This window comes from Megalobrama amblycephala, linkage group LG17, assembly GCF_018812025.1.
Source record: "Megalobrama amblycephala isolate DHTTF-2021 linkage group LG17, ASM1881202v1, whole genome shotgun sequence".
In the NCBI taxonomy this organism is placed as follows: domain Eukaryota; kingdom Metazoa; phylum Chordata; class Actinopteri; order Cypriniformes; family Xenocyprididae; genus Megalobrama; species Megalobrama amblycephala.
Genome location: NC_063060.1, coordinates 15,775,830 through 15,793,218, shown reverse-complemented (window position 1 = coordinate 15,793,218; position 17,389 = coordinate 15,775,830).

Here is a 17,389-nt window from a genome sequence, read left to right as displayed (position 1 = left end):
TTAGTGGGCAGAGCATTTGAATAATTTTCATTTAATTTGTAGTAGGCGATTATTAATTTGTTTTAAAATACTAAAATGAGTAAGTGAATGTCTTTAGTACAGCAGTTAAAATATTGACCCACCTGAATGTATTTCTTGTATGGAATTGAAAGTATACTTTACATTTTGGAATAAAATGTGTAATTGTGTTTAGTCAGTGATGCTGTCCTTGGAACAAAAATTATGTACTTTGCCAAAATGCCCATTGGCAGTGGTTGATCCTTTGAATACACATTGGTATTCTATTTAAAGCTTTATTTAACATGGCATATACAAAATAAAGGGGAACTAACAAAATTGATTTACTTAGTCATATGCCAAAAAGACATATGAAGATAAGAATTAACACACTGAAGAATTAACACAAAGAAGAATATATAACTATATGAACTTAACCTATTTATTTCAAATATGACTTTTATTCTGTTTGCAATGTAAGCATAGACTATTAAAAAATGACCAGAAGCTGAGATGAAAATGAACACAGCTTGAACAAAAATATTTCTAATCAAAAGAAAGACTAGTACAATACTTACTGGGATAATAAAGGAATTGAAATGACATGATACAAACAATTTTAATAGATTCCCTACAACAGACTCAAACTCACAGTCTATGGATCTGGTGACTGACACTCAAGTCATTGCACCACTGAGCAGACACTTACATACACCTGCCAAACTTCAGTAGTCTATGTAAGAATGAACTCAAAATGAAGATTTAAAAAAAAAAAACGCATGTTATACTTTAATTTAGATCATTCTGCAGTTCAACATGCTGTAGCTGCGGAGCAGGAAAAGCAAAAACAGCAGAAATGAAAATAACATGAAAAACAGCTGGTTCAGAATTACAGGTGAGAATAAACTCAGAATGTAGAGAAGTTTAAATAAAAATGAACACAGCGTAAATGGAAAAGAAACATTTCTAATCCAAGAGGAATTAAGATCAATACAATGGTGACCAAGATAAAGGAATCAAAACACAATTTCATGAAACTGCTCCACCATGGATTCAAACCCACAACCTTTCAGTAAGGCTCTCATCAGGCATCTGGCTTTACAAGTTGAGCTACTAGAGGACACACATTCAACAGGCTGTTGAAGAGAACTTTTAGTGTGAGAAAAAAATACAAAAAAGTATTACTTGGCATGATAACCAGATTAGCATGCTAAGCTAACTTCAAGCTAATGAAGCTTATGGTTAACATGATAGATGAAGAGCCATATTACAAAGAATGACAACTGGTTAGCATGCTAACAAATTAGCATGCTAAGCCATTTAATATAAGACAACAAATACAAGCAAGGACACATTCAGAGACAAATATCCTGGGAACGGTAACAAATATCATCTGTTAAGTAATTTCTGTGCAGTTCAGTCCAAAGATCACCTCAGCTGATTTTGGACAAAATTGGACAAAATTTGTGGGAAGAGTAGCGAAAAAATGGAATACTGTACTTTTCAAAATGACCAATACTGTACTGGGTGGAGTCTTAATCTAAGATGTTTAATATGATCAGTATGAAGAGATCAATCAGTTGTACTAAGATTCACTTTTCTAGAACAAGGAGTTCAAAAGTTATAACCTTTACAAAAGTGAACTGATGAACTGGTGGTGGCACTATAGAGTTGGTCCTAGATACTCCAAAGTTGATAAAATTACTTTTAATTACCATCACTAGAAGTGTGCCAAATTTGATAATTTTCCTACTTATGGTTCATTGACTACCATTTGGGGTGAAGAAGAATAACTACGAATTTGGACATAAATGAATTGCATGTGATTGCTTCAGATTACACCAGTTTTAGGCACAATGCCTAGAACAGACACAGAGCATTCAGGATCCGTGGCATAACACATTGAGCTAATCAGCCATGCATGTTCATCAATCTTCTAAGCAGAGGTTTCAGTGTGAGAAAGAGTTCACAAAAAAAAAAAAAAAAAAACACTTCATAGCATCTTAACCATATTAGTATGCACAGTTACTTAATGCCAACTAAGTTTTGGTTAACCTGATGACTGAAGACCACATTAGAAATAATAGCAATAGTTTAACATGCTGATCAATTACTGTGCTAAGCTAACTAGCATAAGACATCAAACACAAGCAAGGTCCCATTCAGAGATGAATATCTTGGGAACGGGAGCGAATATTAAAAATCTGTTCACTCATTTCTATGTGCTCAGTCAAAAGATCATCTGAGCTGCTTAAATTCAAACCAATGACACAGAATTCATACCCATGACCTCCGGGTCCAGAGTCCATTTCTAATCTCATTGCACCACTGTGGAGGTGAATGTTTGCACAACTGCCGAAGTTCAGTAGTTCATGTGAAAATGAACTCAAAATGAAGAATTTTAATAAAACTGCACTGAATGTTATATTTAATAACTTTACTTTAGATCATTCTGCAGCTCATCATGCTGTAGCGCAATACGGAGCAGTAAGAGGAAAAACAGCAGAAAATGAACAAACATGAAACAGCTGGTTCAAAATTATGGGCGAGAATGAACTCAGAATGTACAGAATCTTAGATGAAAATGAACACAGCATGAAACAAAAAGCCTTTATTTCTAATCCAAGAGGCAATAAATGAATCAAAACACACAATTTCATAAAACCGCTCCACCTGGGATTCAAACCCACTATCTTGGGGTACTATGCTCTTCAGGTATCTGGCTTTACACATTCAGCTACTTAAAGATGCACATTCAACAGGCTGTGGAAGAGAACTTTTAGTGTAAGATAGAATTTACAAAAAAAAGCATTACTTAGCATGCTAACCATATTAGCATGCTAAGCTAACTTAATGCTAATGAAGCTCATGGCTAACTTGATAGCTGAAGAGCCACATTAAAAAGAATGACAACTGGTTAGCATGCTAAGCAATTAGCATGCTAAGCTAACTTGCATAAGACAACAAACACAAGCAAGGTCACATTCAGAGATGAATATCTCGGGAACGGTAGCGAATATATTAAAAATCTGTTCAGTCATTTCTATGCGGCTCGGTCCAAAGATCATCTGAGCTGATTTTGAACAAAATTGGACAAAATTTGTGGGAGGAGTAGCGAAAAAAACTGTTTTTCATTTATTTCAATATGGCGGACAGGTACATTTTAGGAAAATGACAAATGACACATCGTTGGAATTAGCACTCGCCAGGGAATAAAATGACATAAAGCATACACATTTTGGAAAATGTTTTCAAAAGTTATAAGCGTTTTTGCAAAAAACATTATATCTGTGGAACAGTAGGTGGCGCTGTGTTGAAACTTCTCAGGTACCTTCAGGACCTTCTGATGGTCATACATACCAATATTTGCGAAGATATGTCAAATTGTTTAAAAGATATTGCAATTTATGACAAAATCCAAAATGGCGGACACATAGTTCATCCGATGTTGACAAATTCAATATCCACGAATTTGGCATGGCCCAAGGAATCCATAGACACTATTTTCTGACAAAGTGTTCAAAAGTTATTGGCCAATATAGCAATTTTCCAGATCTCATGACCTGTAGGTGGCGCTGTTCCCAAATTTGGCATGGAACCTCAGATCATGGTCTTGATCAAGTCTACCAATTTTTGTTTCGATTGCTCAAAGATTAGCCGAGATACAGCCTCTATAGCAATTTCGGGTCCACCTCGTTAACTTCATGACATCATAACTTTTTTTTTTAACAGTAGGTAAAAAATTCTGTTCAGTCATTTCTGTGCAGCTCAGTTCAAAGATCATCTGATCAAAGTTTGGACAAAATTGGACACATTTTGAAGGAGGAGTAGCGAAAAAACGGAATACTGTACTTTTCAAAATGGCTGCTACTGTAATGGGCGGAGACTTAATGTAAAATGTTGAATAGCATCAGCATGACGAGTCAAATCAGATGTACTAAATTACTTTTTTCTAGAGGAAATGGTTCAAATGTTATAACCTTTAGAATAGTGAATTTTTGAACTGGTGGTGGCGCTATAGAGTTTGGTTCTACATACTCCAAATTTGGTCCAATCACTTTTCATGAGCATCTCTACAAGTGTGCCAAATTTCATCATTTTCTCATGTTCTGTTGATAGGGTTGCCATAGACTCCCATTGGGGAAGAATAATAATAATGAATCTAACAGATACAATAGGGGCTAAAGCACCTTCGGTGCTTGGCCCCTAATAAAACTAAGAGATACAATAGGGGCTACAGCACCTTCGGTGCTTGGCCCCTAATAATAAAACTAACAATTACAATAGGGGCTACAGCACCTTCGGTGCTTGGCCCCTAATAATAATAAAACTAACAGATACAATAGGGGCTACAGCACCTTCGGTGCTTGGCCCCTAATAATAATAAAACTAACAGATACAATAGGGGCTACAGCACCTTCGGTGCTTGGCCCCTAATTAAGAATACTAAGAGATACAATAGGGGCTACAGCATCTTCGGTGCTTGGCCCCTAATAATAAAACTAACGGATACAATAGGGGCTACAGCACCTTCAGTGCTTGGCCCCTAATAATAATAAAACTAACAATTACAATAGGGGCTACAGCACCTTCGGTGCTTGGCCCCTAAAAACTAACGGATACAAGAGGGGCTACAGCACCTTCGGTGCTTGTGTAGTGAATTCCAGGGCCCAGTTTACGGCCGGGCCCCTCTCTGTCCATAACAGTGGACAAAGGTTTGCTACATTTTGATTGGATCTTGGTGGACTAACACAAACAAACTGTCCAACGCCATCAGATAAAGATGTAAGGACAACATCCAGACCTCTCTTAGAGGGTAAGAAGAAGACCTCTTGTACCAAGCCTGGGAAGGACAAGACTTCTCATTGGTCCACAGGCAGTTACTGCCCTTCACCCATCTAGATACTACTTCCTAAGGTTGGCCAGAGACTGCCATAAAAATTCCTCGGGACCTTAGCAGCAATGGGTGAAACAAAGAGAGATCACAAAGATCCATCCGAATCCATTCAAAACTATGTTTGAAAACCTTAGAACTGATGCAAACTACACATCCATTTGATACTTATTCACAGAAATAAGTATTCTAAGTGACAGCTATTTGTAGTGCAACATCTGATACAAATCCAGCTGTTAATGTACAATTGAATGACAGTTCAATCTTTTTCCATCATGTTTAGTCTCTATTTGTTTAGAATATTGCCAAAGGTATTCTGGTGGTGGTTTGGAAAGTGAGAAATGCATTGGTAAACTTTAAAGACACTGTAAAGACTTCCAACTTTGTGCTTTATGCAAATGAGTTCCACAGGAGAAAGAAGGGTGGGCCACACTCTGTGTGTCCCCTCTGATGCCAGCAGCCAATCACAGCACTCGAATGGAGAAGCGCCAAAATGCAATCTCCTCCTCATCGGAAAGGGATAAAGGTACCCTTTCAACAGACACTCCTTGTTCTGAGTCTGCCAGTCAAAGGGGAAAGACACAACAGATACACCGTTCTGGTTCCCAACTCTGTAAGGAGTGAGACATTAACAGATATTGTTCTGAGTCTCCCATTGGGTGAGACATAACAGATATACCGTTCTGAGTTCCGGCTTGTGAAGCTGAGACACAACAGATACATCGTTCTGAGTCTGCCCTGCGAAGGGAGAAGACATAACAGATATACCGTTCTGAGCCTCTGGTCCATCCAGAAGAGACAACAACAGATCCCGTGATCTGAGCCTACAGATTGTGAGGCAGCAACAGAGACGACCACGTTCTGAGCCTCTAGCTTGTGAGGAAAGAGACATCAACAAACACTACGTTCAGAGTTTCCGTCCAGCGAGACAGTAACGACATCTGCAACAAGGTTAATGTCAGGAGAGCAAACTTTCACTTCAAGGTACCTTCGTCTGCGTGTTCCAAATTGTTAAGGACCTTCTGCACCTACACCAGGGCCTCATCTGCGTGTTCCAGATTTTAGGACCCTTTGGTGCTCCAGGAGATCAGCATCCCACAGAGCTTCGTGTTCAAGACTGTTGAAACAGATTCTGGCTCCTCTCCCCACTGCACTGTCGCCCAGCACAACCAGTGGAAGACGTCACCATCATCGGACTCGACCAAGTGGAACGTAAATATCACTTAACCAAACCTCTTTCCAGAGACCTTGGCATTGTTGTATATTATCAGTATATCATTTCCTAATTTCCATTAGATGTAATATAGCTGATGTTAGTTAATAACAAATAATCTTTCATTTATTTGTTTGGTGCATAATAAGGTTCTCCACCTTATTATTTTCAGAGAAACAGTTTATCTTTCCATAAGATAACGTAACTCTTCCATCGCCACACCCAACTTAATCACTTGTATTCTATGTAGCTTATGCACTTTATTCCTTTATCATTCATAGTATTCATTTAGTAGTTGTGTTAGTTATTCTTGTTTATCTTTTTGTTAATAAAATTTATTTTATTACACTTGTGTCTTCCTTGTGCTGATAATACAGAAGAGGTTCTACAAGTTAGCAATATCACCAATCTTTCAGATAAATCAGCTGACCACTTTACATTAATTCTAAATGAATGAAAGCCCCTGTTGGGAGTGTTCTCATACTGCAAAGGTAGAAGACCTTGACTGGTACCCTGAACTAGGGAAAAAGGGGGAAGTGGTCATCTGATGTACTCATAATCACACCTTAAGTGACGAGTGATCCTAAAATCACAACGTCAGCGGTGACGTGAGTACCAATCCCTACTTTACTTTGTGTCCTTGGATGGACAAAGTAAAAATCACTACACTTGGCCCCTAATAAAACTAACGGATACAATAGGGGCTACAGCACCTTCGGTGCTTGGCCCCTAATAATAAAACTAACAGATACAATAGGGGCTACAGCACCTTCGGTGCTTGGCCCCTAATAAAACTCACAATTACAATAGGGGCTACAGCACCTTCGGTGCTTGGCCCCTAATAAAACTAACAATTACAATAGGGTCTACAGCACCTTCGGTGCTTGGCCCCTGAATATAGCTGCAAGCAGCAATGCGGGGCCAAGCACCGAAGGCACCATAAACAGAGCAACACAGCAAGCAGAGCAGCACACCAAACAGAGCAGCACACCAAGCAGAGCAGAACATCAAACAGAGCAGCACTGTAAGCAGAACAGCACAGCAAACAGAGCAGCACACCAAGCAGAGCAGAACATCAAACAGAGCAGCACAGCATGCTGAGCAACACTGCAGGCAGAACAGCACAGCAAAAAGAGCAGCTTTTAAAGCAGAGCAACACGGCAAGCATTTCAAGCACTCAAATGTCTGAGTTGTAGCGCAATGCAGAGCAAGAAGAGCAGAAACAGCAGAAATTGAATGTGCACAAAAAACAGCTGGTTCAGAAGTAGAGGTAAGAATGAGCTCAAAATGACCAGAAGCTGAGATAAAAATGAACACAGAATTAACAAAATAGATTTATTTCTAATTAAAAGAAGAAAGACTAGTACAAAACGTATAATTGGGATAATAAAGGAATTGAAATGACAGCATTACAAACAATTTTATAAAGCTGCCCCACATGGGACTCGAACCCACAGTCCCTGAATCACGTGACTGTCACTCGACTATGCGCCACTGGCAGACAGTGTCACGCAGCTGTTGGAGTTCAGTAGTTCATGAGAATAAACTCGCAATGAAGATTTTTTTTATAAAAATGCACCGCATGTTATATTTATTAATTTTAGTTTAGATCATTCTCAGAAACATTCAATATCTTGAACAGAAGCAATTTGTAAAAACTAACCCCTAACCTATAACCGAACAAACACAGGCAAAGTAACATTCAGAGACAAATATCTCGGGAATGGTACCGAATATCAAAAATCCGTTCAGTCATTTCTGTGCGGTTCAGTCCAAAGATCACCTCAACTGATTTTTGACAAAATTGGACAACATTTGTAGGATGAGTAGTAAAAAAATGGAATACTGTACTTTTCAAAATGGCCACTACTGTACTGGGTGGAGTCTTAATGTAATGATGTTGAATGTGATCAGTATGAAGAGAGGAATCAGTTGTTCTAAGATTCATTTTTCTGGAACAAAGTGTTCAAAAGTTATAACCTTTACAAAAGTAAATTGTTGAACTGGTGGTGGCGCTATAGAGTTGGTCCTAGATAATCCAAAGTAGGTCAAATTACTTTTAATTACCTTCACTACAAGTGTGCCAAATTTGATAATTTTCCTATTTATGGTTAATTGACTACCATTCAGGGGGAAGAAGAATAACTATGAATTTGGACATAAATTAATTGCATGTGATAGCTTCAGATTAGACCAGTTTTAGGCACAATGCCTAGAACAGATACAAGTTCTGCATCTTTTCCTGCCACAGTACCTCATACAGTCTGGGCATGTGTCACACTGAGTTTCTGAGCAGGTACTGCCTTTACTGTGATCACTGCAGAGAATGCTTCAAAATTAGACTTGTCATCACAACTTACAAATTGATAATAGTCTCATAGCAGTTCTTTATTTTGTTAACCTACTACACTTTTCTGTTAATAAGCACCAGTCCAACCCTTTATGAAACGGAAGTTAAGTGTTGGCTTGACTCACGTTCAGTTAAACTGGGTTTGGACTTAGTTAGAGAATGTTGTGCAACGAAAAGAGTTTAGACTCGACTCTCAGGACAGACATGTGTGTGTTACATAGTTCTCTTAAATAGAATATGGATGGTAGAGATATGATATTAGTCACTCCATCTTGGCTAATAGATATTTATTCTTTATTATTAAAAAAAATAAATAAACCTGTAAAATCAATATATATATATCACAAATGCTGTCATCAGAGATTATGATTATGGTTAACCATGGATCCAAAATTATGAGATCTCCAGTTTTTATTATTATTAGAACAGCTCATGAGCAACTGTAGAAAGGATACTTTTTTTTCATAGATGAATACTAAAATATATTTAAGAAATTAATTTTCTTAATCGTGGCATGCCTAGGCTTAAAATAATATTTCTTTAAAACTGGTGTTTGTTTTTGCTGTGTTAAAATCAATTCTATTGTGACAAACGTCGTCTGACTAAATAATTTCAATTAAAAAAAAAGAAACCTAGACACTGTTGCACGGGGAATGCCACAGTGCCTATGTTTCATCATTTCCAACATCGTCGAAAGAGTTTTATTCGATTGGACTCGGTGGTATTCCACCCTTAACAATATCTATTCCCCATTCAGTTCACTGTTTGCATATGCAGTGACAAAAACAAAAAAATTATACTCTGGCCAGAGACATAAAAGTGTGAAAGTGTGTGTGTGTGTGTGTGTGTGTGTGTGTGAGTGATGGTGCACTATGGCAAAGAAAAATGCCATAAACAGCTGTATTCAAATTTTCTTCAAATGGGCACATTATATGAATTATGCCTAATGACGTAATGGTCATGGATGAATTTGGCTGATAATCCTGACCTGGGTTATTGTGGCAGAATGAAACAATGCCACACCTGCGCAGGGGAGGAAAATTTCTTGGGAAAGCAGAACAAGCAATCTTGTCCTGTTTACCCCACATCTGACTTTCCTTTTCTTTCCAGCATGTCATGATGAGTTCCACTGAATGAACTGATTCTGTTCTGAATGTATAATGTATTGCTTTGTGATTGTTAACATGTTGAAGTGTTGAGTGTTATCCAGGTAGAGGAATTTATATTACTGGGTAAAAATAAGAAATTATTTACTTATTTAATCAACAAAGGAAAGGAAATAATATAACAATTAAATTAAATTATGTATGATATTGCCAGATAGAGGAATATCATGCCCTGAACAGCCCTGGATAACCCTCACACCAAATGAATTTTCACAGGTTTTGTTACCCCAAGGAGGACTGGACGGGGTGATGTGTAAACATATGTTGTCTCTAACAAAAACATTTCAGGGTCTTCATTCACAGGTCAAAGCCGTGCTGTTGATTGGTGAAATTCATCCTACTAATCCGAGTACTAATGTACTGTTAATCATGTGAAAAACGGCAATGTTGTCTTTTGTTTTGTTCGTTTTTTTTTGTGTGCGTTATATCTTCTCCATGTCTAGGTTCAGTACGAGTAGATGTAATCAGGAGATTATATGTGGTTGTGGTATATTCATCGAACCAGTTCGTTTTCCTGTGTGTGTGACGCCTTATTGTGACCACTGGAAAGGAAGTGTCCATTGTCCCTTAGGAGGGTCAACGAAGAGAATGAGTAAACTCAACTGGTGGCTTAAAAGCCCAATGTTTGCTCCAACTGATCAAGAGTGTCCCAGAACCAAGTAAGGATCGAAGGATCGACGAGCACCTCAGTGCTTAGCAACGCAAGGGGAAGTCCACGGAAAGACTGAAACTGATTACATCATCCTACTGCTGCAGCGAGAGATTGAGACTTTGAAGGATTGTGTTGTTTAGAGTTGTCAAATGATATATATTATTTTTCTTAGTTTTTATTTGGGTCTAGTTGATATTGAATTCACAATTTATTATAGCTAACAATTTAAGACTAATGGAAGAAATTTTATCCGCCTGATAGTTGCGGCAAGTCCTCAACCCAGCAAAAGTCCAGGGGACGTTCGGGGTCGGGTTTTTCTAGTAGCCCTCGTCGGACCAGCCTGGTGAACGCTTCCAGTCAATATTTTATGCAGTTAGCTGGGGTTAGAGAGGTACCCGCAGCTTCATTTAGATGTGATGCTTTTATATTTAATTTATTCGATATCCATTTCGTATCTTTTGACAATTTTGTAATGAGTCTCTCAAGACTCAAGTGGGGGACTGATGGATCCGAAATGGTCAATATTCATATTCATGCACTTTTATTAATATTCATTTCTAATCAGTTATGGCTTATGATTTATCAGTTTTACTTTTGCTTTCATTTATTTATGTACTCATACTTTATAGATTAATTCTTATCATATTTTCAAGTATTTACTTGTTATTGTACCCTTATGGTTATTTTTATTTTATATCTAAGAGTATGTATGTATGTTCAGTTGTGTCACGCTGACACGTTCGTGGTTAGACATTGGAGGCCTGCAGAATTAACCATTTGAATTCTGATCAAAATATGTCTGTTATTTTTCCTGATGACATTTAAAAGGGTAAGATTTGCAAAATTCCCAAAGGGGGTCAAAACAACTTTTATATCTATTTTTGACACTGGGTAAAACCATTTAACCTTTTCTTTTAACAAAAACATCAATTTGAGTGGGATGTAAATTTCCCTATATGCTCATGGTATAAAGCTGACCAAGTCATTGATAATTCAGCTTTTTCCTCCTTTGCTCTCCTTTGCTCCTACTTCTTGTCTCTTATCTGCAAATGTCATAAGTATTGCTATTTTTGATCTTCATCTATTAGATACAATACTCTGGATTATACAATACTCTAAATTTTACAATACTCTAAATTTTACTATTAACTATTGACTAATACTTTATGATGGTTATTTTACCTTTTAGTGTTATTAAGTATTTTCATTATCGATTAAAGTTTGCGTGTGAGGCTAAATTTAATTGTAATGAATAAATAATTTTTCATCAACTTTATCATCTGCCTGGATCTCATTTTCCCAAGTTTTTGCATCAGTTTCGAACCCACGACACAGAGCATTCAGGATCTGTGGTGTAACTCATTGAGCTAATCAGCCATGCATGTTCATGTCTGCTGAGCAGAGGTTTCAATGTAAGAAATTGTTCACAAAAAAAAAAAAAAATCTTCCTAGCATGTTGCCCAAATTACTATGCAAACTTACTCAATTCCAACTAAGTTTTGGTTAACCTGATGACTGAAGGCCACATTAGAAAGAATAGCAATTGTTTAGCATGCTAAGCAATTGCTGTGCTAAGCTAACTAGCATAAGACAACAAACACAAGCAAGGTCATATTCAGAGATGAATATCTTGGACAAGGGAACCGGCCGTTCGTGTCCCGCGTCGCCCATAGTCTTTGATGGCCACAGGACGACTAGGAAGTCGGAGGGAGCGACGCTCGCAGTGGACGCCCGGTCCCCCATCTTCTAGCGCTCGGCGGGGAGGTTTGGTCCGCGGGGCCTCCGCCGAATAGGCCGCGGCTGGGAGGCCGCTTCCCTTACCCGACGGCCTCCCTCCCGCCGCCCCTTCCACGAGGCGGGTCAGGTGGGAGACGGTTAGGGTTAGGGGCAGAGGGGCTGAGGCGGTTAGGGTTAGGGGCAGGGGGGCTGAGACAGTTAGGGTTAGGGGCAGGGGCAGGGGGGCTGAGACGGTTAGGGTTAGGGGCAGGTTAGGTTTAGGGACAGGTCAAGTGGATGGCCTGTACACAAGTTGCATACAGGGGACCCGTGTTCGTGATGTTGGTTTTATGCTTTGAAAAAGGGGTGTGCACTGGTGGCTTACTGGGTCCCTGTCAGATAGACTGCAGCTGGGAGGCCGCTTCCCTTACCCACAAACCTCCCAGTTTACACCTATTCGACACAGACTATTTAGGATGTTTGGGGATGTCGCTCATTTCACAACCACAATGTGTTTTTAATTTTTGGGTTTTATGATTTGAAAAACTTGAAATTATGCATTTATGACTACACAGTTGACTTCCCTTACCTGCAAACTTCCCAGTTTACACCTATTCTACACAGATTATTTAGGATGTTTGGGGATGCCGCTCATTTCACAACCACAATGTGTTTTTAATTTTGGGGTTTTATGATTTGAAAAACTTGAAATTATGCATATTTTTGTACACAGGTGGCTTATTGACTTCCCTTACCTGCAAGTCTACCACTTTATATCTATTCTACACAGACTGTTTAGGCTGTTTGGGGTTTCTGCTCATTTGACAGTGATGGTGAGTTTCATTTTATGGGATTTTTGACTTGAAAAAAATTGAAATTATGCATATTTTTGTACACAGGTGGCTTATTGACTTCCCTTACCTGCAAGTCTACCACTTTATATCTATTCTACACAGACTGTTTAGGCTGTTTGGGGATTCTGCTCATTTGACAGTGAAGGTGAGTTTCATTTTATGGGATTTTTGACTTGAAAAAAATTGAAATTACGCATATTTTTGTACACAGGTGGCTTATTGACTTCCCTTACCTGCAGGTCTACCACTTTATATCTAATTAATGGTATGTTAGAGGAAATCCAACCGCTGTTGGAATTCATGAACCAGCTCATCAATTGGGTGCAACCATACTCACTGTCAGATCTGGATGTCCCCTCATTAGGTGCAGGTCAAGTGGGAGATGGTTAGGGTTAGGTGCAGGGGGGCTGAGACGGTTAGGTTTGGGCACAGGTCAAGTGGATGGCCTGTACACAGATTGCATACAGGGGACCCGTCGGATAAGTTACAGTTGTGATGACCCGCCAAATAGGCTGGAAGGGGACCGAAGCGCATTCCGTGGACAACCACTGGTCACCCTCCCACTCTTAACTTATCCAACAGGGCCCCCCTAGGCCGTCTGTGGATAGTCCGTGGCCCACGGGCCATGGTTTTGCCCCTTTTGCTTTCTACACATCCCACTCCCTGCCTATTCTACATAGGCTGTCAGTGTACAGCCAGGGGCCCAAACTTCACGTGGGGCCCCAGGGACAGCTTGTTGAGAGGAAGGGTCTCCCGCATGCAGGGACCCATTTTTAGGTCACTTTGTTACAATCTCTCTCTCGGGCCTCTTGCTGTCATAGGCAGAAAGACTCTTTTGAATGGGAACCGAAAAGGGAGAAGAATTTTGCACCGCGAAAAAACATGCTTGGGACCCATCCAGAACCCCGTAATCCAGGACCTGGATCCGAGGGCCCCTGGACTACCACGATGTCAAGTTTGGAGTCCCTGCGACCTTTTGACCCCTGGCTTTCCGCGCATCCCACTCCCCGCTTATTCTACGTAGGCTGTTGGTGTACATAAAGGCCCCTGGGGTGCCCGAACTTCGCGGTTCTGCTAGTCCAAGCGGCCCCTGGACCAAGTTTGGGGTCCCTGGGACTTTCTGACCCCTTGCTTGTTCTATCACACAGGCCAAATACAGGGAAACTTGAATATATTTGTACACAGATGGCTTACCGGGTCCCTGTCAAATTGGGCGCAGCTGGGAGGCGGCTTCCCTTACCCGCCAGCCTCCCACCAGCTATCTATCCGACGAGGACCCCGTAGGATGTTTGGGGATGCTGCTTGTGACTTGAAAAATGTGATTATATGCATGTGTTTGTACACCGATGGCAGCTTCCCTTACCCTGCAGCCTCCCACCTGCTATCTATTCTAGGATTTCTGGGGATGCTGCTCCTTTCCCAGCGACAGTGGGTTTTTCATTTATGGGTTTTATGACTTGAAAAACCTATACATATATTGGTATGTACAAGTTTGGAGTCCCTGAGACCTTCTGACTCCTTGCTTTGTTCTTTCACACAGGCCTCTTCCTCCAGATACACTTTCCAGTAAGTCGCGGCCAAATCACTTACTCCTCTTCCACCTAAACCTAACCGTCTCCCACTGGACCTGCACCCTAAACCTAACCATCTCAGCCCGCCTGCACCTAAACCTAACCATCTTCCACTGGTCCTGCACCCTAAACCTAACCATCTCAGCCCGCCTGCACCTAAACCTAACCGTCTCCCACTGGACCTGAACCCTAAACCTAACCGTCTCAGCCCGCCTGCACCTAAACCTAACCATCTCCCACTGGACCTGCACCCTAAACCTAACCGTCTCACCCATCAGGTTTTGACCAGTCCCTGAGACCTTCTGACTTACACTTTCCAGTAAGTCGCAGGCAAAATTACTAGCAAATGGACCGGGACCATCCGGCTGCAATTTCAAGGAACCGTGCTGGAAGCGCATGCGTTCTTACTCGGAAATGCACCGGGGGCGGTGCTGGTGCATTTACCAGTAAGCCTGGTTTCTTCGCCCGCCCGGTGCACAGACTTACTCCGAAATGGACCCCCTCCTTCTTCCCCCCGCCTGCACTTTCCAGTAAGAGCGCAAAATTACTCGGAATTGGCCCGCGCGTACACGTTCAGCCTATCTGGCCAGGATCCGTAGGATGTTCGGGGATGCACGCCAGGCAGGACCCCCGCCCCAGTCCGCCCGCGCCCCAGTCCGCCCGACCGGGGCCGCCCCGGGCACCCCCAGGACCCCCGCCAACCCGGGCCGTTTCCCACCATTTAGGTCGGAAGGGGACAAATATGCCTTCCCTGGACACCCCGACTCAACAACGCCCCCGCTGGTGTACACGCACTGACTATCGCCCCAAAAATTCCTCACACATCCTATTGGTACAGTGGCCACTTAAACCTATGGTGAAATTTACACCAACTGACTAATGTCCCTAACCCTATTTAGGGCATTCCCTTACATCCAGGAACGGCCTATTGCAAAACGCGTTTCCCTTACCGCCCAGGTGCCACCTGCAACCTATTCGACGGGGCCCCGTAGCCCGTCCGTGGACAACGGCCCCACGGCCCGTCCCCAGTGCCAGACGGGCGCCCGAGGCGTCTCCGGAAACGAGCGGGTTCGGGGCTCCGTACACCCGTGGCGGGGGCCCCTCGGCCCGCCCCTCCCGCGCCCCGGGTCCCGAGCTCCGAGTCGGCTCGGTTCCCGAGATATGGCCACTTCCTGTCCGGATTCGGGTGGCCATATCTCGGGAACCGAGCCGAGTTGGGGCTCCGTACGCCCGGTGCTGTGGGGTCTCAGGGGGACCCCTCGACGCCCCGAGTCCCGGGCTCCCAGTCAGCTCGGTTCCCGAGATACGGCCGCCCGAAGCTGGACAGGAAGTGGCCATATCTCGGGAACCGAGCCGAGTTGGGGCTCCGTACACCTGGTGCTGGGGGGTCTCGGGGGGACCCCTCGGAGCCCCAAGTCCTGGGCTCCCACTTGCCTCGGTTCCCGGGCGGTTTAGTGCAAGGTTCTTTGAGACAAAAGCCCCCGTATCTCGGGAACGGAAGGCCCCAGCGGCTCGTCCTTCGGGGTGGTGAGGTGTCCCTAGGGGGGCTCTCCCCAGCCGCGGTCCCGGGCCCCGGGGAGGCTCGGTTCCGAAGCGCCCCCTTATCTTTGGAGGCCTCTAGTTCTGCCCCAGGGGGCGCTAGAACCTCAGGACCGGGCGCGTTGGAAGGGGCCCCTCGAGATCTTACTCCGACCCGAATTTGGCGTCTCGGAGAAAAGCCGTACGCGGACAACCACTGGTCACCCTCCCACCTGTAACTTATTCTACAGGGCCCCTGTACTCAGTCCGTGGACGCGCCCTCGATTCCGAGCCCAAGTGGCGCGGCGCATGCCGCTTTACGCGTCGCGGCCGTTCGGCAAGTCTTCCGTGGGTCTGTCCACGGACTGAGTACAGGGGTCGCGTCGGATAAGTCACAGGTGGGAGGCTGCGGAACAGGCCGAAAGGGGACGGAAAAGCCGCACGCGGACCTCCCACCCGTAACTTATTCGACAGGCCCCCTGTACGCATTCTGTGGACACCCCGTTTTCATCGTGCCCAGGTGGCGCGGCGCACGTCGCTTTATGCGTCGCGGCCGTTCGGCAAGTCTTCCGTGGGTCTGTCCACGGACTGAGTACAGGGGTCGTGTCGGATAAGTCACAGGTGGGAGGTTGCAGAACAGGCCGAAAGGGGACAGGTAGGACGTTCCTGTACGGGGTCGGACCGCTAGGGGGCGATGCGGAGTGTCCATGAACGGCTGTCCACGGGCTGCAAAACAGGCCCCTCCAACACCCGTAAGGGCAGAGAAAGGGCAGCGCCCGTCTCTAACCCCTCTGTCAGATCCATTTGTGAACCCCACGAAAGGAGCCGTCGCTCTGCCTCAGCACAAGCGGGATGCAATCCGCGGGGAACACTGGAACACAGTATTCTGAGAGCGAGTTTTTTTACAGTGCACAGTTTTTTTTACAGTGCACACAGACAGCTCCCTCGAGAGCTGCCTGGGCTTACTCAACTCCCATTCAACTGCTGTTTCTCGCCATAATACGTGTCTTTTTTATATATAAATATATGGATTGGTGTGAGATACTCTTGTCCTCAGACAAAGAGTTCGTGACTTAAAGTTAAAGTTACCATCGTTTCTTACTGTATTCACGGAGATGAGAGTCGTTGCCATTTTCATTTTTAAACACTTGCAGTCTGTATAATTCATAAACACAACTTCATTCTTTATAAATCTCTCCAACAGTGTGTAATGTTAGCTTTAGCCACAGAGCATAGCCTCAAACTCACACAGAATCAAATGTAACCATCTAAATAAATACTTTACTCACATAATTCGAAGCATGCATACAGCATGCATGACGAACATCTTGTAAAGATCCATTTCAGGGTTATATTAGCTGTGTGAACTTTGTAAATGCACTGTATTATAGTCGAGAGTTCGTGGGGCAGAGGAAGCGCATCTCTTAAAGGGGCCGTGCTGAAAAAATCAGTGCATAG